Here is a 22087-nt window from a genome sequence, read left to right on the forward strand (position 1 = left end):
CCAAAGGAGCATTCAAATGATATTAGTAAACCCTCCAAAAAACCTCTAAGAATTGTTAATAACAACCGCCCACCCCCAAAAACCACCCATTCCACCCCCACAAAATGGTTTCAAATACAAAAAACGTTAAATTAATGCACAAAAGTAAGTACAATATTAAACTTCGGAACGATATAAAAAAACTCCAAAATATTGTTTACCATTCAATTTCATTCGAAGAAAGTATTAAAATCTTCATATAATTTAATTTTATTACATAATTTTTTTATTATTTTCAGCTCTTTCATTCAACGCGACAAACTCACGGAGAAACAGAAAGCATTTTTTTTCTAATTTGCCTACACATTTTACTTTTATACATTTCAATGAGTAATTTCAATTAATTCTCTTTTTTAGTGAACACAGACCAGTTGGTCAAGCATTTAAAAACAATGGCAGGTAAGCTAGGAACTTGCCCAAATTTCTGTAGGACGGCCAGATTGCGTCTTGCACGGTTTCCCACTCTCTACTTTATATGGTTTTGTATTAGTAGTGGTTATCTTTCAATGTTGACAAAGATTTTACTCTTAATTCTTTTTTTAGTTACCCCTGAAGCAACAGAGGTAACGACAGAGGCAACAACAGAGGCTACAACAGAGGCAACAACACCAACCGAGTTGCCAACTGCAACTCCGGTGGCGTTGCCTCCCCTTTAGGGTAATAAAATAATTAATACCAGCCGCACATATTACTGTACGCAGAAAGATTTCCGGCTGATTTAATGAAATTTGTTTTTTGTTAAACCAGAAATGTTCCATCAGTTTAAACTATATATGCAGCAGCAGCAGCAAAAAGAAGAGGGAGTCAATGATGCTGCTAAAGTAAAGCAGCAATGTAAGTTATACTTTAACATTTTTCGGGAAATTACGTAAATTAGTAGAGGCAGTACTGAAGTAATGTCTAAATTGTGTACGCATTTACTTTTTATATATTACCGAGAAGTTTTATACTTCTGATCCCAATTCAATTACAAACATCAAAACAACTGACAAAATGAACTGCTTTATAATATGCAAACAAGAGAGTCATATCGCAAAGCAACAATACAGACAACAACACCAAACCTAACTAATGATGACGAAATTACCCACACCAAAGCACAAAATAAAACAGAACAATTACCACTAACCACTAACACCCATGATACTATAGGTTTGCCACATAACAATCCAATAAACAAAACGGAAAACTCTGAAGAAAATGAGTTCTTTGTCAGACAAGAGTGCAAATTATCAATAAGTGCAATTAACAATCCTCTGTGCAAGCTGTACATAACAGATCTACTGAATTTCAGTGCTTCTATTATCGTTGTTTTCCCACTACCCGAAGCTCCGTGTATTAGTTTGTTTTTCCGAAAAGAATTTGTATTTCCGAAAAGTGTAACTCTGCTTCATTTGTTTTCTGCAAAATTCCTTTATTTATTAAATTGAGCGATTCTTCAGCCGAGATATTCGTTCGGATAGTGGATAGACTCGCGATAGGGGAATCCCACATAAATGTCTGTATAAAGGAGTTGGCAAGTTCCACGGATGATATCAAGATGCCGTCGGCTAATACAGCTCGCTCGGTAGTTCGAGATAAGGGTGAGGAACCGTTTCAACGAAAGACATACCCCTTTGTCCCTCACCTTTCTTTTTTTTCCCCCCCATCAAGACGTATGCCGATATCTAAAGAATTTTGGCTTTATCTCCGCGCTTTTATCCACTAGGGAAACGACGTACTATGACCAATAAAGAGAAATTATATTCTCTCCGAAGCGGGATTTCTGCCCGAATACCGAAATGGCGTGTACGCCCCGTTTCTCTTCGGCTATGCTACTCGTAGAACGTGTAGAACCGCATCAGAACTGTATCGCATGCGACATTCGTACCGCTTCTCCCAGGCAGATGATCGGCCAAATTTACAGCCACCTCTTGCTGCCAAGAAATATCGCGTTGTTGTTGTAAAATATCTTGTTAACCCTTTGAACGGCGAGAGTACCGATTACCGAGCGTGCTTCTATCCGAAAGCTACGTTATTAAATTAAAGACGGGTTCCTAAACTCTACAAAGTGTATAGCTCGACGTGGCTATAATATAATCATGGCTCGACGATACCGACCGAAATTAAGGCGGTGATTTGAAGGGAAGTGGGCCACCCTCGGCACAAAGAACCGTTGTTTGTTCTCGGTAAGCGTTGTTTCTAAGAAGGTGCCGCTCGGTCCCGGAAGATTCGTTTTCCAGACGAAGTAGCTAATGTCCGTCCACCTTAATTGCTTGACGGAGCGTGTGAGAGGAACCGACACAGCGGACAGGGCGACCATGATTCGTGACCACCTGTCCATGATGAACTTCCCTTCAGAAGCGCGCGCGCACACACGCGCGTATGGTGCCGTGTACGGCGTGTACCCTGTGGGTAGTACGCTATTTGTTAATGCTGGTATGATCATCATGTGGCCTCTGTACAAACATGTCAAGTTGTCGCGGCGTAGCGACTCTATTCGTTGGCCAGGAACAGTTGGCCGGCCGGTCAGTGTTGCGTGTCACGGCGCTGTCGCTATTTAACCTTCTATCAGATGCGTCTTTCGCGCCATTCATGCGATACGCGCATTAATGGCACCTGCTGAAGCCCTAGTTTCAGCGGCTGTTTCGGTCACATATTCGTTACGTAATGGCGATTTACTTAACGCCGCCGCGCCGCGGAACAACAACCGACCAGTTACACGCCCGACCAATCCTAAATTCCGCTCTTTTGAAACAATCTGTGTGCTGGGGCTAGCCTTTTTATCTGGCCATTATCGCGTCGGTCCACGTAAAAAGGCTGCTATGCGCGTAGATAATCGTCCCCCCCCAGTTCCTCTCGAAAAAATGTTCACGTTAATTGGGACCAATAGCCTCTGAGTTATTGACGACGCGCACGTTCCAAACATCAGAATTTAGGGAACAGACGCTTTACCAATTTATTCATTCTGGAGACCGTATATTTCAAACAGAAATGTTTCTCTTTCCTTCGAACTTAGTTCAGTGTATTTATTCAAATCAACTATCGTCTATTCGCGTTTATCATAATTGCACAAAATCTGCAGTCTATTCTTGTGACTCAAGAAGAATCTGCACACAATTCTTAAAAAAAAAAAAAAATAAATGGAGCAATAGTTGTTGTGACAATGAAAATTCAAGTTTCGTCTAAACACGTAGACGTAAGATTCTGTTCCCCGTATCGTGTTTGAACGGTAAGTGGAATGTGGGAAACAAATTTGGGTGGTCTATTTTAAGCGTCCCATCGAGCGAGGTGAAACCGATTTTTCTTTTCCGTCGAACGGGTTTCCTGCCTGGTCTATGGGATCGTGCGCGCGACGCGCTGCGTGCAACACGGTCTATGAGATTGACTCCTTTAATACCGAAAGAACATTATCGAGAAATCTTGGTGACGACCGCTTTATTAATATTCCGGATTAGAATAGCCGGGCATGATTCACGGAACCGGGCTTTTGTGCGAGCCCGAAGGAGAGTTCCGGGGACACTTACAGCATAAATAACGATATCTCCCCTGGTCCGCATTCAGCTGCCGCTCCCTAACCAATGGGTGCCGCCTGCTATCACCGAAAGTGACTGACAAGCACTCCATCAGCATCATATTTCGTAAACATAACGAGATTAGGTCGCATTGTGACGGGACTCGAAGTTAATTTACATTCTAATCCCTGCATGCTACTGCTGCATCTCGCGCCCCTCCCAGTCCCTCCCAGCCCCACCACCACACTTCGACGCTCGACGAACCACGATCCCGGAAACCGCTATCGGCCGGTTACCAGTTTTATTATTTGCCGGGTCGTCGAAACGCGAGTACCCGACCGTAATGCCTCCGGATTAATTTCCTACGGTCTGCCGCCTTTTGTAATGTTTATAATAAGCATTTCGTTGAGTGCCGTTTCGTTTGCATAGGCTGACAGTTCCTTCTTTCCGACGAAAATGATATTCATGGAAATGAGGTGAACTAGTAACATAGGTTTTTGGTTGTGGAGCGTTGAATAATACATGAAATATAAGAGGAAGACATGGAGCACGTTGAATGAATTGTACTTCGTATAATAAGTTGTCAAATTACTTCCGGGTGGTCTCAGAACTTTGTCACATTATTCATTGAACCTTCGCGTCCTATTCAAATCTTCTGACGGAATTAAAAAGTATCTTATCTTGCATGCATTTATACGGGGACCGCGCGCGCCTTAACCATCGAGATTGATAGTGCTGGGAATTTTCGTGGAACGAAAAAACCGATGAAAGAACGAATAAATTTGCTATTTCGAACAATCGGTGCGCGCGTATTTGTATTTCGCAGAGAAATCCGGGGGACAAGCGGCGGAGGCGCGAAATGAATATTCGCGATAAAAGCAACGAATCCCATCGAAATAACGCGAATTCGCAAAGCTCGGGGAACAAAGGAAGAAAGAAACACGAACGAATGGAAATGGCGAATCCGTACGCAAAAGGATCCTACAGAGGTTATGATGGATACGCGTCTATATCAAACTATCAGCGGCGTCTTAGCGGAGGGTGCTGGCATCGTTATGGGCACGACGTTGACGGACGGCTCTCTTACGCTCGGTTGACGGGAAACACAAATTGTGGGCGCAGCTGCGCCGATAGTAATCAAGAAACACGGTAGGTAGCGGAGTAGAGTGGCCGGATAATAATTCTCTCTCTGTCCGTGGAAGCGTGTACACACACGCCCTGGGTTATAGACTAGGAAGAGACGTGCGGTGAACAGACAGGAAGGAGCACTATACAGGGAGGAAGGGGAGAAGGGGCAGAGAGAGAGAGAGAGAGAGGGAGAGAGGGAGAGAGACCGAGCGTGCAAGCGAGAGGATGGGACAAGGCTGGTGGCACTTTACAGGAAAACGATGTTGATCCAGGTCGATACCTGTCATCCGTTGGCCGATGCACTGTCGAGATTGCTCCCAGTTCAGGACCCGTCTCACTTTACATTGATATTCGTGCGTCCCCCTGTCCTGTACTCCTCTATAGCCGCGTACAATGAAGGCCGACCTTAGTTTGGTAGTGACGACAGCGACGGTATGGTATCCGACTTCAAAAGGTGCAAACCCCTCGGTTATATGAAAAACGCGGCGCACATACAGCGCCGCACCGCTCATTCAAACTTTGTAGCCCGTCTGAAATGTTCGGTCGAGTGGCGGCACGGTGTTACCGTAATTACAGAGAATCTCATTTATTTCAGCGCATGGGAAATTGGTTTCAAGGGGACGCTTTCGTGGCCGCAGATATTCAGAGCAAATAAAACACATCAATTTTTTCAGAAAATCGTAGCGTTGCTGGATTTATAAATTTTCAAAAATAATATTTTTTTATCGAAAATTAAGGGTCTAATATCGATTTTGAGAAGGGTGGATGTCTAGTTTGAATTACAGAGACATTTGAAAGCTTCGTCTAACACGGAGTACAAAATGGAAAAATAAATTTCGTTTTATTTTTACGACTATGCGGGTACGAATGGGCTTTACACCTTTGCTTTTTTTTCGTTGAGAACTCAACCGACAATAAGTTGCGTTAGTAAGCTTAACTAAGGTTACGTTACACGGCTACCGGCGTGTTACCCGGAGAACATAAGCTTCTTTGCGATGTAACACCGATTTAACAGTTGGCGAACATATCGGCGCTAATATCGCGATTACATCTTTCTTGCGCTACCTTTTAGGCGTGGCAAATTGTTCGCTGACATGTAATAGCGTGATTAACGGAAATTACTTTTTGTCGATTGCGCTGAGTCATCCATGAATCACTCTGCGTCAAACGTAAATTCGTACTTAACTCTCGCGATAGAACGTTGCTCGATTCGCTGCGATTCCAAGGAAATCGTTCTTTGCGACTTAGAATTGCTGCTCTTTTTTTCACCCTACAGTTTTTGCAAGAAGAAAATTCCTTGCGGATGCATCGATTACGTGGACACGGTAATTATGGCGTCGATATGCTCTTTTCTGTACGAGACAAGAGACTCCCGAGTGTTATTTAATTGTCGAAAATTAGTTGCACGGCGGCGAAACTTCCGAATTTATTCGGCTCCGGTTATCGCATTAACACAAGCGCGATAGGAAAACGCGCGCGTGTGTAATGGTAGGGAGCCAGGGCGAACATTTATTTTGCAAAGGCAGCGGGCAAAAAAAATGGCCGAGAGACAGTTCAAAATTTACCGCTGTCGGATAGAGGAGTGGTCCCATGGCGGACTGTCAGCTGTTTTTCGAACTCTGTCAATTCTTGTCAGTTGCACCGTCCAGTTTAGCATAAAAATGCTGTTACGGTAGATGGTCGGCTTTCGAAGGCTTTGGCCGACACGGTACAAACGTATCGTATATCAAAGCAGGCGGCCATGGCCACGGGAAAATAAGAAAGTTTTTGTTCTTTTTACGGAGCCACGGTCGCCGTGGGCGGTGTCTGATATACGATCGGAGTTCAGCATTTTGTTGACGAAAAAGCTACTACCTTGGCTCGGATTTTTCTACTTTGAATACGAAAAACATAAATATTACGTTATTTTGAAAAACCAAGCTGCGCGCCGTTTAGAATCCGCGAAACGCGTGTAGACGTCACCAAACGAGCCTACTTGGCTGTCCGAAGCAGCGTGTAAAGTTGCTACGCGAGCGTAAAATTATTAAACGGTTAATTCGACCAATGAGAAATTTTAACTAAATTAAATTAATTGGTTAACAATGAATCTAGCATTGTCTTGCCAAAGTCGAAGCTAACATTGTTTTACGGAGAGCTATACATGTATGATTACGTGTATCGTAAAATGACAAGTAACACAGCAGGTCCTGTAGACAAGATTTTTAAGTAAAAGTAACCAGACAGTTGCCGCCGGCAAGATACGATTATTAAAGTAAATAAGAAAATTGAGCGGACACATGTCGACTGATAAAGGTAGAATAAGTTTGAATGGAAAAAAGAGGAAACGGAATCAGATAATGCCAGAGGCCGCGATAATTATTTACCGTGGGACGAGACGACGTCGCCGTCGTGGTCGCTAAAATGCTGAAAATTCATTAAACCGTTCTGAAATCGATACCCTTACGCGTGTGCAGCCACATAGGACGAACGCAAATTCCTCGGTATACCAGTTTGGGCCTATTCCCGGGATGCCTATTTAACTACTGTAGTTAACGTAATATGACATCCGCCACGGCAAGCGATTACGGGGAACACGCGATGCAAATTTACGGTATTATCGTAATAAACAGGTTATAAAGGCTGATAGCTTCCTCGTGTATTGAAATTATACTGCAGCAGTACGGTTTCTGCACGTACATTGCCACTATGTAAACGTGTGTTTTATATCACCGCGTGTGCGACGCGCTCGCCTCGAATACGTGTGCGTGCGTCTCTCCGCGTGTGATTTCTACATATGCGCGTCGGTGCGGACGGGGTGTGCGCGCGCGTTTCTGTGTGTGCGTGTGTGTGCGCGCATATAGAGGAGTGCGTTATTAAGAATGTTAACGTATGTTCGTGACGGGTTGTCAGGAACCCCCTTATCCGGCTGAACTCGCCTCGGATGGTAGATATAAATATGCAATAGCGCTTGTCATGCGCAGCGCCTAATAATTGAATGTATAATAAAGAAGGCGTCGCTCGGTGTCATGCTGACAGACTACAGAAAGACTACGAGTGAGAGGATCACGCAGCCAGACGTCAACTTTCAATTTTATTTGCTTCTTTCGCCGTTCCTCGCCGCCTCGTCCGCCTCGCCGCCTCGCCGCGCGCGGCTCTGCTGCTCCGTTTTTCTGTCTTTTGTAATTTCACTCGACAATGCCTGCTAAATATGCCATCGATATTATCGCGAACTTCGGGCGTTACCACCACCGTTTCGCTGTCGCCTGGTGCCCACGTTTCTTTATTCAGCCTCGGCGTGTATTTCAAGAACGTGAAACTTAAGCGCGACGCGGCTACACATTGTGTTACCGGCAATTCGCTTTCGACACAATAAACGTTCCTGACAATTGCGTCATAATTGGCACCTCCAGCAGGATTATTGTGCGCGCGAAAGTTATTCCGCGAACTAACGATTCGACCGTGTTGAAACATTTTCTACGAACATGGTTGCGTTCCTTGAAATTATCTGGAGGAAAGTTGCCGATTTCAACCAGATATAATCTGCTTAGAGTGACAACTATAATAACTGACTAGTATTAATGCAAACTGTTCTCTGTAGGAAAAATAAAACGATTCAGATCTAATAACATTCTTGCAGGATTCGCAGCAGGGTTCTTTTACAAGTGATGCAAAACAATCTAACACGTAAAAGAAATGTAAGAAACAAGATGTTAATTTTGATTCCCTTAGGCGATAACTTGGCCCTTCTAATCGTGTTTGTAAAGCTTGGGGCAATCTGTTTGTCTTTTCGGTTGCTGCTGCACGGTGTTCCCCAGGGGTGGCGGCGTTCCATTCATAAAAATATTACGGAAATGACAGTGGTGGACGATGGTGAGCGTACAGGAAGAGGGCTGCAAACGGCCGATTCGATAACCATTCGAGACTGAGAGTGCCCTTCACCTCCCTGACAGCTACGTAAACACTGAACTGACGTTTAGAATAGCTCTTATTTATTCTAACCTGTTTATTTAGGCTGCCGGGATCGCATTACCTGAGAGCCTTCGAGTGGCAGGGAGAGAAGACTACCGTTGTCAGCACTGAACTCACTGTCACGCGTCAGCCCATCAGGCTACAATATCAACATGTGGAGCCGCATATGAATGCCTGCCTACCGACGCTAACAAATGGAAATTCGAAGACAATCGTTTTACAATTAGGCTCTCAGACCCTATTGTATTTCCATCGTTTTCTATTAACCCAAGGAAAAGTGGGTCTCGAGACTTATATATATGTATCAATGCTGCAACCGCGCGTGGGTCGAAGTCCTTTGTTGCTGACGCGTTATTTTGCATAAAACAGAATCGCGTAGCTCAAGAAAATGGGCAAGAGCTTATCTTCGGTATCCGACAATTTATCTGGCATTTGTTCGAATCGTTGTACGAGTACGTCAACGTAATTTCCAGGTCATTAATAATTATACGAAGCTATTAATAAACCGTCATCGATCATATTTCTCAATCGTCGCGTTTCAAATTCTTATCTTCGAGATATCAGTTTTACCGAGCCGCGTTTAATCGCGTGTTGCGTCAAATCGGCATTTTATTTCGGCGAGTTTCTCTCAATCATTCGACAAGAATATCGCATGCGCCGCGCGATATTGTAACCTGAAAATCTACTTCTTACAATGCCACGATAAGAATTTTAAAATTGATATAAACGACTCGACCTATCGTGTAACCCGACGTTCGCGTTGCATAGAGCCTACTGTCAACGTGCATTACGAATGCTAATGTCACGTTACGATTCCATGCCTGCACGGCAGGTATTAGGTTAGCATAGTAATTGCGCATGCATGAATACTTTTATCTAATAACGGCACCGACAATTAGTCCGACTGAATGTTTTAATGATCGTAAACGTTTTAATATATTTCTGTTCTATCGTTACTGTTTATTAAATCTTCAAGGAACACCACGCTGTACCGTTGGGAAAAACAATAAAAGGCTAGTCCTTCTCAGGACTCGCGAAGGATATTTAATATACTGTAAAAGGATTAATTTCTCCTTGCTCTAATCCACGTCCCTCATATCCGGACCGACTAAAAAGAGCGGTTTATAAAATGCGCTCCGAGAGGACGATTGAAAATATTATCGGCGTGAATTTTCCTTCCGCGGCGAACGCGTTCCCGCAATTTCACGTAATTACAGCGATTTTCCGTTATTAAATGCCGACCGGGCAAAAACTTTCCCGATGCCTGCGAGAGTAAATGATTTTCGAACACCCGGTGTACGGACTGGAAGCGTAATGTATTATACCAGCTAGGCAGGTATATTACAGGGAACCGCAGTTATGTGCGACGGGCTATGATTGATGACAAGTCGTTGCCTGTTATGAATATAATATCGATCAATCACGCTATTTACCGGACGAATGCATAGGCCCATTCTATCATCCTCCTGTGCTTGCTTACCAACCTATCTATATCTATTTCGACTTGACCCGCTTCCATCGAAACTAAAACTCATTTCTTTTTTATTACGCGTGTACTTGGAATCATGCGCGACGCCCGATTCCGAGAGATGCCCGAGACCCTTGTCGCGATCCTAAGCGAATCAACCCTTTCGTGACGGCGATACCTTTTTTTTTTCTTTATGGAACATTTTACTTGTCCACCGACCTGTCTCCCTCGCCATCTCTGGTTATCAGCCGTAATCGATGACTAATCCGAATCGATTTTTTATTTCCGTATGACGCGTCTATTTCGTTACGATTTTATACATGTAACAGTGTCAATCGATCACTCAGATATTCGAGTCTCCTGTAACTGGGGAAACGTCGTCAAGAATTTAAATCGATACGCGTAATTTTGTTATTTTCAACTGTTTTGGTATTCTCGCGTGGACGCAAATGGAATAATCGAGGAGAAAAGAAAAAAACATCGACAAAGTTCAAGATCGACGGATTAAATTTAAAAGTTCAATCGCTTTTTTCGTGGTTAATCTACGCAGACGCTGGCTAATGCATATTTGTTTCTTTCAGCGTGATTCTTTGAAGCAAAAAGAACTCTTTCGATAGTTTTACGGTTTGCAATCTTTATTGTAAATACAGACGGATATAAATGTGAACGTGCCTGCCACGGTTCACCGCGAAACCGTCGAACGCTTTGCGAATATGTTCTTAATTAAGCAGAAATTGATGAAGTCGTTAGGGAGATTTCATCTTATCAGATTTTACGGCTGTAACAGGAATGTAAGTATTAATGCAATTAAATGTCCAATTACAGACCCGATCCATTCAGAATTGATGGAGAACAGTCTGGCACCAATATTTTTAGTCTCCGGGCGGTTTTTAATCGAAGAGTCGTCTGCACTATCAAAAATATACAAAATTACCACGTCCGTTGAAATTTCACGAATAAAGAAATACCACAGATGTCGCAACATTTTCAAGCAAAAATCGACGGCGGAGAAACAAAGACCGAGGAAGAATATTTTTCCCATATCATTGGGAATATGTTTTTCAAGCAACTGATTTATTCATTGCTTATATGATTTAGTCCTAGGGACTGACTCCGCCTGAAGATATGCCATAGTTTAACATAACAACCCCTTTTTGTGAAAGTTGCTTAAGCATCGTTGGAGTTATTAAATCAACTCGAGGAGATTTCTTGTTGGCCATATTCTAAATTGTGTTTTTTTTTATTTCCTGTGATTATTTCGAGCTTTTCGGATCTCTCGAGAAGCGACTGGTTTTGTCTGGAGTGGCTTCCAGCTCTTTGAGGAATGAAACGTGTTTGAACGGAAAAGGAGGCATCCTCGTCGAAGGAGGCGTGGCTCCGAACCGTGCTAACGACTCTCGCAAAATGTTCCCCTGTGCTCAGACCGCCATCTTGAAAACTCAACATGACGTTAAACGAACTGCGCCCGAATGAGGAACTTCGAAACGAGGAGCTAACGAGACCGTTCGCTGCAGGAATCATTCATCATCTGGCGTATTTAACGCATGGGCCTGTCAGCAACAATTGAATTTCGGAATTTCTTAAAATCTTAAAAAAAATCTATAAATACAAATTCCTCCTTCGACTTTTTAGATGAGCAAGTACATCCCTAAATAATTGAACACTGGGCTTGGATAAAATAATCTGTAGTTTCTCATTGAAATTAATTTCCGACTAATAGCGATAAAAGAAAGCAGCATTAAATCAGTGGAACGCGAAATCCGTCGCAACGGCGGCGCAAACATCGAAAAAGTCTATTAAGACGGTTAGGAACGACTCGAAAGAAAAGATGGAACGCGTTATCCCACGCGTCAAGCGTATTCGATCGTTATCGAACGTTATTACTTTCTTGGCGCGGCGCAGACGTTAGACCCTAATATGCATATGTAAACGACACGGGTTACAAGTTAGAAAGTTGCAGAGAGCTCGGTTTACGTAAGCACCGGATGCCCGGCGTCATCGTTTCTGTTTCCAGTACTCTTATTCTCGAATCTGCATTTACGGAGAGGCAAACAAAAGGAGAGGGGCGAGAGGGTGCCAGGTTTTCTTTGAAAGGGCAACGATTTAAAGCTGGGATATACATTCGAAAAGGTACGGGCCGACCGTGCGATATCTGATCATCGTTTCCGCGCGCTGTCTCCTTCGCTGGGACAGTACTCGACTATCGGGAGCTTATATACATTTTTTGGCTAACAAAAGGTCGTTAAAAATCCGTTAGATACGGCTGTCAGATAGGCGCGGCTCTAGTGTGCGGTTACGGGAGAAGCTCTCAAGTTGAGCTCTTTGTGCGTGATTTGAATGCAATCGGAGGGATGCCGTACGGTCGCCAGAGAGAGCAAAGGGAGAGGAGGAGAAAAGTAGGGGATTGTCAGGAGGTGGGGTTACCGGTGCTAATCTCCGATCAGTGTCGAGAGCGTAACGCGATCCGACACGACGTGACGTGATCCAGACTCGATAGCCAGCAAATACAACCCTGCAGCAGCAGCAGCAGCAGCAGCGGCGGCAGTGGCAGCAGCGGCAGCAGCAGCCTTGCGCATGGTGTCGAGAAGGGCAAAGCTGCCGAGTCTTTACAAACCATACTCCGCGAAAATTGACACAGATAGGTTTACGTGACGTATCTTCTGAAATTGAACTACTCGCTACATTCGTTAACCAACGGAGACCTACGTGCGCCGGGATTAATATGGATTCCGGATTAGAAACTTCGGCATAATGCCGTCAACATACACGGCCCTGGTTCTTGAATAATTAACTTTCGACTTAGCGTGGAAACGCAGATCGATACCATACGGTATCATCAACTGGCCTACAGCGCGCGCTGCGATTACGATAAATTTTTTACTTTGCAAGTTCCCTTGATCCGACTATTTAAATTTTGTGAACATTGCGCGGCTCGATTTTCAAGCCCTGACGCGCGTTAATTCGGAAAACGAAGGTTCCGCCGTATTTGGCAATGAAAGAATTCGTCGGCGGTAATTTAGGGGCTATGGTGTGGGGATTTTTTGGAAATGCGCGTACGGCTCGCGTTGTACTCGGAGCGTCAAGAGTCGCGCCACCCTTGCGTGCAGCCAAGCGCTTGTAATACAAACTCCGATGTAGTACGTGGTACCCACACGATGCTGTCACAAGTGCTCGCACGTCATTGTGACATTGTGAGCGCCCACAGGAGTGTGAGGAACCAGTTGTCGAGAGCAACAGCTGCTCGACCCGTAACCCACATACATCACCACACGTCATTGTTCGCCGTGTGCATTATTCGAAACAGGTATGGGGAGGCACCTTGGCATTACGTCACCAGGAGACACTAGACCAGTTAATGGGTATACGTCATCCTACCTGAGGAATGGTCAATAATGTTACTCAATCGCGCGTGAAGTCAATACTGTGAGAAAACCTTTCGGGAGGAAGGGCTGACCCTCGTGCACTTTGCCCTGCATACAAATTTCACGGCGGATCGAGGAGCTATTGACACCCGCCCTACTCCGCGTCGTTCAACCATTGAACGACCGTGTTGCAGTTTTTCGATTCACTTTCGTCTAAAATTTAATGCAAATACTCCGAGACCCCGTTGAAATACCTGGAGGTAATTTCTACGTAAGTCGTTGCGAGTTGATCAACCTCGCTCGAATCGGATTTCAGAAAACTGTGAAAAGCAATTTGTCCGGACACCGGCATAGATATATTTAGAATCTGGGAGAACAATGGATTTCGCACGGCGCATCTTTGACAGGCTGTCAAAGAGGCGATAGATAAAGTGCATTTCCATTTTCTTGCACGAGCAACGGTGCGTCGTGCAATTTCAATATGAAACTGTGAATAATGCATGCCGAGAGATCTTGAGCCACCGATATCGTCACGCAGCTCACATCCTCCCGCGATGTAAAACTGAGATAAATGGAACGCGGTAAGTTTGAATAATGAGCACTCGTAACGATGATACGTCGACTACTCTTCTAAGCACCTTCTGCCGGTGGCGCGTGCACTCGATTCGTTCAATGGAAAATACGATGTTGAGTTCTTCTATAAGACAGTCTAAGCGACTCATTAAACAGTCTACCGAGACTCATTTATCATTCCACAGCTGACAGTCCCACGTCTTGCAGCGATATATTCTTAGTCACCGCTTCGCTCCTCGGGAAATAATGCTCGTGGATTAAATTCTAACACCGTTGAAATAATTCAGATGTTATAAATAAACATGAAAATAATTTACGTTGTAATGGATGCAGACAATTCGTTTCCCTTATCGCGCATCTCCTTCTATAATTTCTCATTTCCTTTCAGACGCGTAAATTCATGTTATTTCGAAATTAATTGTCGCTTACGACAGTAATCTGGCAGAGCTCTTTATTTTTACGACAGAACGTTCGATGCTACAATGTTCGACGATCGTTAGGTTCGATTTTTCCAAATGTAACAAATTGTTTGATTTTCTTTTGCAACGATTAAAAAGGTTCTATAAACTGATTCTATAAGCATAATGTTGTGCCCGTAAATCGAGGATAAATACCAGTTTCTAATGTTTTTACCGGTTATAAAATTATATTTAGCGCGCGGCAGCGGTTCGAGCGGAGGTTCCGAGAGAAAAAGATAGCGTCGGATGCGTAAAGCTGCGGAATTGGTGCGAAGCTGGCGAGGCCGGTTTCAAGTATTCATGGCCCGAAGACCGGCGAGACGCGGAGGCAAAGTGAATATTCTGTGCATTCTTTTGTAAAACTGGCCGACAGATTATACTAAATATTGAGAGGATAGTCAACAGAGAGACGGAACAAGCGCAATGGGTTCGCGCCTTCCTAATCCCATGGAATCTGGTCATATGTAAGGATTACGTTGGTCCAACTCAACATGGTCGCGTTGTCGCGCTAAAGCCGCGGACCAGCCATTAGCCACTGGCGCGCACTGGGTAGCCAGGCCCGCAAGCTTAGAGACGCTATCAGCATTGGCTTAGTTGGCTTTCTTTCTATCTCATCCCGTGATCCGACTAGGTGGTACTTGCTCGTAGTTACAACACGCTCACTGCGCTGCCCGAAAGATGTAACGAGCTGATAGTTATCTTCATCGCAGTGGGTTGAAAGCGATAGGACAGGTCCGAATGGGGATAGGTGGCCAGACTACTTTCAAGGTAAGCTAAGGTGGCATAACAGAGAAGATTCAAAGTAATTGCGAATGCTTTGCACGATCTCCCCTTCGTATTCGTTATGAAGAACTTTCGTAATTTCGAAACGAACCTCTCCGATGGGTTTTACTCGCAATTCCCTGAATCAGGGATTTTTAAAAGTTCGTACGGCTCGGTTAACACCGTCGGTTTCCTCCAACATCCTTGAAGGCGACACGTCGCGGACTCTACACAGCCATGCAATCGTCTCGTCCGCAATGTTGCATCAGTAGGTTTTTTAATAGGCGAGTCTGCGCACGCTTATTCAAGAAATGGGTTGAATTTATAGTCTGTTGTCTGTACGGAATGTCATCGAAATAACCAGCTTGCGCTTCCTCTGTCCGAGTATGCACTTCCTTGCAATTCATTTGTCTCGAGTCTTACTGTTTTTTTTTTTTTAAAGTAATTTCAATATAGTACACTCGTAGTTTTCATTATTTTATATACACGCGTCAGAGGCTAAAATAATCGCGAGAACGACGCGAATGCGTTTCGGAGACACCCTGTATATTTTAATTTGACTTTCTTCGGTGCATTTCGGGGCTGGAAACCCCCACCATTTTCCTCTGTTCGAGGTCGCGACGTCGAGCGTTACGTGTCTGCGGAAGACGGGATCGGGCAATTTATCAATCCACAAGCGAGAGAACGACTCCTGGCCAGGCGGGTAATTTAACAAGATTGATGCGAAGCCGACATGCCACAGTTTCGCAGCTCGCGAGAAGGGGTCGGTTGATGTTGGTGATGTCGGCAGTATGGGGTGACGTCGGAGGGCTCCGAGAGGATGAGAGAGGTAAAACCAGACGTGTGAGCGACTGGTTATTAGGAAGCCTCATCACGCAGGCCGGCACAGAATCACGCACAGCATTAAAACAATGCCGCAAGTGATGGAGGTTGCTACATCGCTAGTGTGTCTACCAGTTTCGCCATCGCGTAATACAGAATTTGACGAGTGTCAGTAATATGCATTGTGTTTTCCGATCGAATCCCGCCGACGTCGATCTCCTCTTATTTATTTGCAGCCTTCGCGCGGAATTTAATTAACTTTCAAGATAACGTCTGAATACGTTGCGCATTTTATGCGTTTCGACGTCGCGTTGATACAACCCTCATTGTAACGCAGCCTCGAACCGTCTTTTGAAATTCGCTTTATAAATGTGTCGCATAAATTCAGTTGTCTCCGAATCCGCTAATACACGGAATAGCGGAGCCGGTTAACGTGGGCTGATTTATTTATTTCACACGAAACTGAAGATAATAAAAGAATCTCAAAGTTGTCGCAGAATAACCGGCTCCGCTATCCTATTTTCTAATAATTCTTCAGTTTGTCGCGCAAGCGTTTCCGTGCAATTCTGTCCGCCGTAAATTAGAAAGCGTGGAAGACTGTATGAATTTGTTCGGTCGCGATAATTTAACAATAATCGTTCCCAAGTTTGCGTAGCAGTTAATGACGGCTAACCACGATCCTTCGCCTAATCACTAGCCGCTCCTCCAATTATTCACCCACGCGCAGGGATGATCCGGTATGACGTCAAGGGCAGTAACAAGTTCAAGGGGGCAACAATATTAATTGGCTCGTTTATTGCGATGTGGGTGGCCGTAAGTGTCGGTTTCTCCGTTAACTTTCCGTCGGAGTTGGGTGGCGGGTGTTGTAAGGGCTGCAGGGTAATGTGGCGTACGATGTGCCTCGGTAAATCACTGCCTTCCTCCCGGTTTGCAATATTTAACCTCATTTTTATGAAGCCCTGCCCCTCCTTCGTGCTTTTATTATCGCGCGGCGGCCAACGTTAACGTCCATTTTAATATAGCACCTTATGAATTTCAACCGAACTAGCAATACCTACTCGGAGATATGAGAAAATCTTGATCCCCGCTCGTAATATCGTATCCGGAGTAACAAAACACCTACTCGAAATTATCCATCAACTCCTTGCGCAACGATTCCCTTCACAGCTACTTTCATTAGCTGTTCGTTGCTAATAAGTTCCCCGACAACGCAAAACAGTTTTTACCTGTCGTCTCGCTCTTTAAAAACATTATATATAGGATGGGGCAACAACCCAGTGTCCTCCTGCAGGCGGAGGCACTTTGGATACTCGATGGTCACCCTCACCCCCCAAATGGAACGGTCCGACCCTGTCTCCGTATAATTCTTAATCTATTCCGTATTATTAAATATCATTCTCATCACTTAAAACGAGCTCAACGATCCACCACACAAGGCCATTGAAGGTCACAGAAAGTAGAGAAAGGCGACAACACCCACGGCTTTGGTAGTAATTAAAACATACGTTTATAATAGGCGTCCGAAATGATGACTATCAATGTAACATTGGAGTCTTTTTACGATTAATTGACTTGTAAGTCAATCAACAGCGTCAGAACTTACTGACGCAGAGGCTGCAATAATTCGCTATTGCATTTCATATGGTGCAGTTAGTGGTACTTCTTTGTACACTTTGTCTGACATAGTTAGAGACATCTGAAACATGTCCGTCCTGAAAAAGAAAAACCCCCTCGTCCCCGTTAAGGATCATCCGAGGAGTAGACCGTCCCAAAGTGACCCACTGCAATCACCCTTTCGGGTTCCTAGAGGCGCGATGTTACCAGCAGGGGCCACGGGGAGGTGGGGTTACCAGCGCGAAGCTCGGTCTCTTGCGGGTCCATCCGATTTGTTCGGATGGAAAAATTAAGCCCCCCTCGACACACTATAAAATAGAGGATAGTGCCCGCGAGGTCTCGGCGGCTAACATCCATCATGGTGATACCATGTGGTTTCTCGTGTTAGTAAAGGTAACTCTTCTAGCAAAAGACCCCAATTTTTTTCAATTTTTAAAAAATTTCTTTCGTAACTTTTTCATTTTTAAATTTTTTTTCATTCGCCTTCCTCTACTATTTACAGTACGTATGTTTCATTTACTACCAAAACCGTAAGTATTATCGACTTTCTCTACTTCCTATGACCTTCAATGAGCTTGTGTAATAGGTCGTTGAACTGGTTTTAAGATCCTCTATCATGATACGGAAGCAAAAACAGACCGATCCATTTAACACGTTGAGCGCCACGTGACATTTTAATGCAAAATATTAAAAATGAATAAATGCTAATTAACACGGCGTGAAAGGAATCATAGTGCAAGGGGTTAAAATGGACGTTAACGTTGTCCTGTGCAATTTTCTTTCGGCAAATATTTCTGTGAAACTAGAAACAAAATAGTTATTTTGCCCTAGCCTGTATACAACACCCTCAATATTAACCTAAATCGTAAGAAATTTACTTTTCTTGTAAGATGTAAAGCCGCCATTTTCTTACAATGCGTATACGCATGATGGCCTAAATGTTTTACGAGGGGCCTTAGGAAGACGTCTCAAAAACGATGTTGCAAATCAACAAAATACAATAGAAACAGCAATGTTTAAATTCTGAAATATTCTGTGCGATCGTAAGAGACTCACGGTACGGCGCGAACCCGGGAACGAAGATTTCAGCTTATTCAGCATCATTGAAAATTTAGGTCATTGATACGAGGATTCAGCTTTCCTCCGACTCGACGTGGCATCGCGGGAACATTGCAGCAAGGAAGTTCATAAAACGTCACGCACAGAGTGGATCGCAAGCACTGGTATATCTTAAACATATTCAGGAAATTGGCCGCCATATCGGCGCCAATTTATCGTCGCAGGATACCGCTCGAAAGTTGCGGCAACGCCATCCGCGGATGACTCCGCAAACGCGCCAGTTGTCGTCGTCACGGTAACGCAGAACCACTTGCAACCGCGAACATTTGAATAATTCGGTCGTTTGCAAGCGAACTTACAACGCCGTGCGCATACACCCGGATCATGGCCGCTACTTACTGCGCGGTACACCGATCTCCGGGTAGTTTTCGAGCCCGTTCTCGTGTCCCGTGAAAGTGGACATGTTTTTGAACGCGCGCCGACCCCCGGTCCCGTTCTTGCTTTTTTCGGAGCTTTATGACGATCCCGCGCGTACCAAATAGCCCAGAAACGGGATCAATTGTAACTGTTTGCTAAACTACCGAGATTCGAAGGTAACGGATCGACCGTGTTTTATACGACTTCTTCGCGAGACCGAATCTTTATTCCGACACCCTGTTTCGAGCCTCTTCGCGCAATCGAACTGCAATAAATTCTCTCCAATTGTCCCTTGGTTTGTCGACGAGAATGGACAGTTTGCGAAGAAGGGATACAATCGTTCGAATCTCGTCGCTCGTCTTTAGAGTCGCCAATTGTTGAAAACTATAAAATCGAAGCACAAAATGGTAGCACTCCTGCTATAAAATCGTCAAAAGCGTTGGTCTTCAAAGATTTTACATCTCACCGCATAATATTATTATCACTAGTTTCCACTGGATTGAAATTACCGCCACTAACAACAATCCTTCCGTAATATTACGCGAGTCGAACTCTTATACAATATTTCGGAAAGTTACAAAATTGTTATCGTTCATAAATTCTGGATTAATGACAAAAGCCTCTTATGATTGCATCCTTATCGTCTTTTGTTTTGATTCTGCGATTACTATGCCATCGGGAATTACTGCAATAAATTAATATTACGCTTTGAAACGAATTAATGACGAAGAAATGAAATATAAGCAGAATTATCTGCGCGCATAATTATTTATCTCCTATTCTTTTCTCGAAAACAAGTATCCGACGTATTTATTATGCTTGTTCAAGTAAATCGATACTTTATCGATATCAATTTTATTGCATCGATATTCTATAAAGAAAAATAATGTCGAACGTTATTAAATTTTCACGTAATAAAATCTATAGAAAGCGGGAACGAAATCGTTCGCGTAAAATCGTGGTCTCGCTCGATTATTATACTCGCCGGGGTCGATGGAGATTAAATATCATCGAGCGGCAAACAAATTCCGACCGTTTGTATTTTAAAGTGGAAAATCAGGAGTTTATTTAACGCGAGTAAAATATACAATGTGAATAAGGTTAAGCCGCCGCCGGCTAAATAGAGCAGGGCTGCAGTCCAAAAGTATTTATCTTATGTAAATGATGCTCACTGGCGTAGCATCTGAAGCATAAAAGGCTGAAACTCCATTATAACCGGAAAATAAAGTTTTGTTGGTAACTGTGTAGCTGGCACAGTTTTGTCGGGATGAATTTACATTCAGATGGCGCTATCTAATCCGCAGTAAGTTAAAAAATTTACGACTTTCGGTAAATCACGGCTCAGATCTGCTTACCCCGCAAGTGAATACTGCCGCGCGGCTGAATTGTTTATGGTCCTGCCATAAAACAATGATATGAGAGATTATAACTCAGTGAGTAATGAAATTCTTTGTGTGTGAACCACTGCGCGCGCCGTCGTTTCACCTGCTCTGAGTTATAACACCTGTTTGTCAATAAGAATTGCAATCGTCCCGCGTCGGTGAAATTTCAAAGCTGTTTATCCACACGCGATTGTTCATTTTATCGGCAGCTTCTAATTCCAGATGGACAATCGCTCGCGAGATAATAGTTTTAAAATAACAATTAACGCCGGCTCAACCCATTGCGCGCGATTCCAATTTATTATTAGACACGTTGCCGTGTCAAAAATTAAATTGGACACGACGAACGATAGCATCGATACGCGTTATCGATTGGTTATTGCTAAAATATACAATTCGTGTTAATACCATAGCTAAAAAGAATACATATTCGTTATCTATCATTTTCGGCACGATTTCGCGAGATTTTCTTGACTTTATTATTTGCAGAAATGAATATTTAACGCGGGGTTAACTTCGGCGATGCGTATTAGAATGAATGCAAGCAAACGCCGGCTCGCTGAAAATTGCCAGGTGTTGTTCGTATTTGTTGACAGACCTCTTTAATTCGCTGCTGAAATATGACAATGTTATCTGCCGTTGAGTTGTAAAACAAAGCTCAGTTTGTCGAAAGAACTATGTACAGAAACCGACACAAGGTCGTGCCAAGCATGTGAGAACTTTCTTTTATATTCCTCGGCACTCTTCGTTGAGCTAATCCTTTATTTTCCAGATAAATTCGAAAGGATAATTAATTAATATTTATACGTAGCCTGAAAAAGGCTTTATACAGTCTCATCAAATTTTCTCATCATTGAAATGAAATTTCCTTCGATACTAATTTTTGGTTGATCAATTTTTCCTTCGTACGGTGATAATAAAAAATGTTAATCGCGTTGCATTCAGTAATTTTCTCCTTAATTTTCATTTTTCTTCGGACGCAGTCCCTTCGGAGATGTTAATAGCGATCAGACGTAAACGCACACGCTAAATGCAGAATCAATAACAGATATTGCTGCGAAGTTCATACATGCATAAATGATGTCTGTCCACATGAAGGGTGTTCAATTTCCTGTATCGCGTACAATATTATATCAGACGTTTCTACAATAAACGATGCATGATAATACAATAGTACTTCCAAAGTTGTACAATAACGCGCTTCACGAGGGATGACAACTACTGTGTTGCGCGCGTCAAATTTTCATTTCCAATCCATAATAATTTTTATTAACGCGTTCTTTCTATCAGATAATGTTTTTTTTCTCAAAACTATGGGTAACTTGGTAAAATCCAGTGACAATTATTATCCACTTTATAGTTTAATGCCGTATTATCGCATCTATTTTCAAGAAAAACAAATAATTGCGACGTTTTCTAATTGACGATGATTGAAATGCGAACTATCCTTAAAACAATTAAACGAAATTTAAACCCAGCGAATGTTCTTTCCTCCCGACGACGTTACGCCACTGAGTCGTAATTTACCCGGAGCGTTTATGGCATTGTTGTGAAGCAGTGC

At 43.5% G+C, this 22087-nt stretch overlaps 1 long non-coding RNA gene across 4 annotated transcripts in view; it reads right to left on the reverse strand.

The window, feature by feature from the left end:
* The window catches only part of LOC144471930 (uncharacterized), a 113835-nt gene that overhangs the window by 12915 nt on the left and 78833 nt on the right, over nt 1–22087 (reverse strand). The gene's annotated exons all lie outside the window — the stretch shown is intronic.

This window comes from Augochlora pura, chromosome 1 (assembly GCF_028453695.1).
Source record: "Augochlora pura isolate Apur16 chromosome 1, APUR_v2.2.1, whole genome shotgun sequence".
Taxonomy (NCBI): Eukaryota; Metazoa; Arthropoda; class Insecta; order Hymenoptera; family Halictidae; genus Augochlora; species Augochlora pura.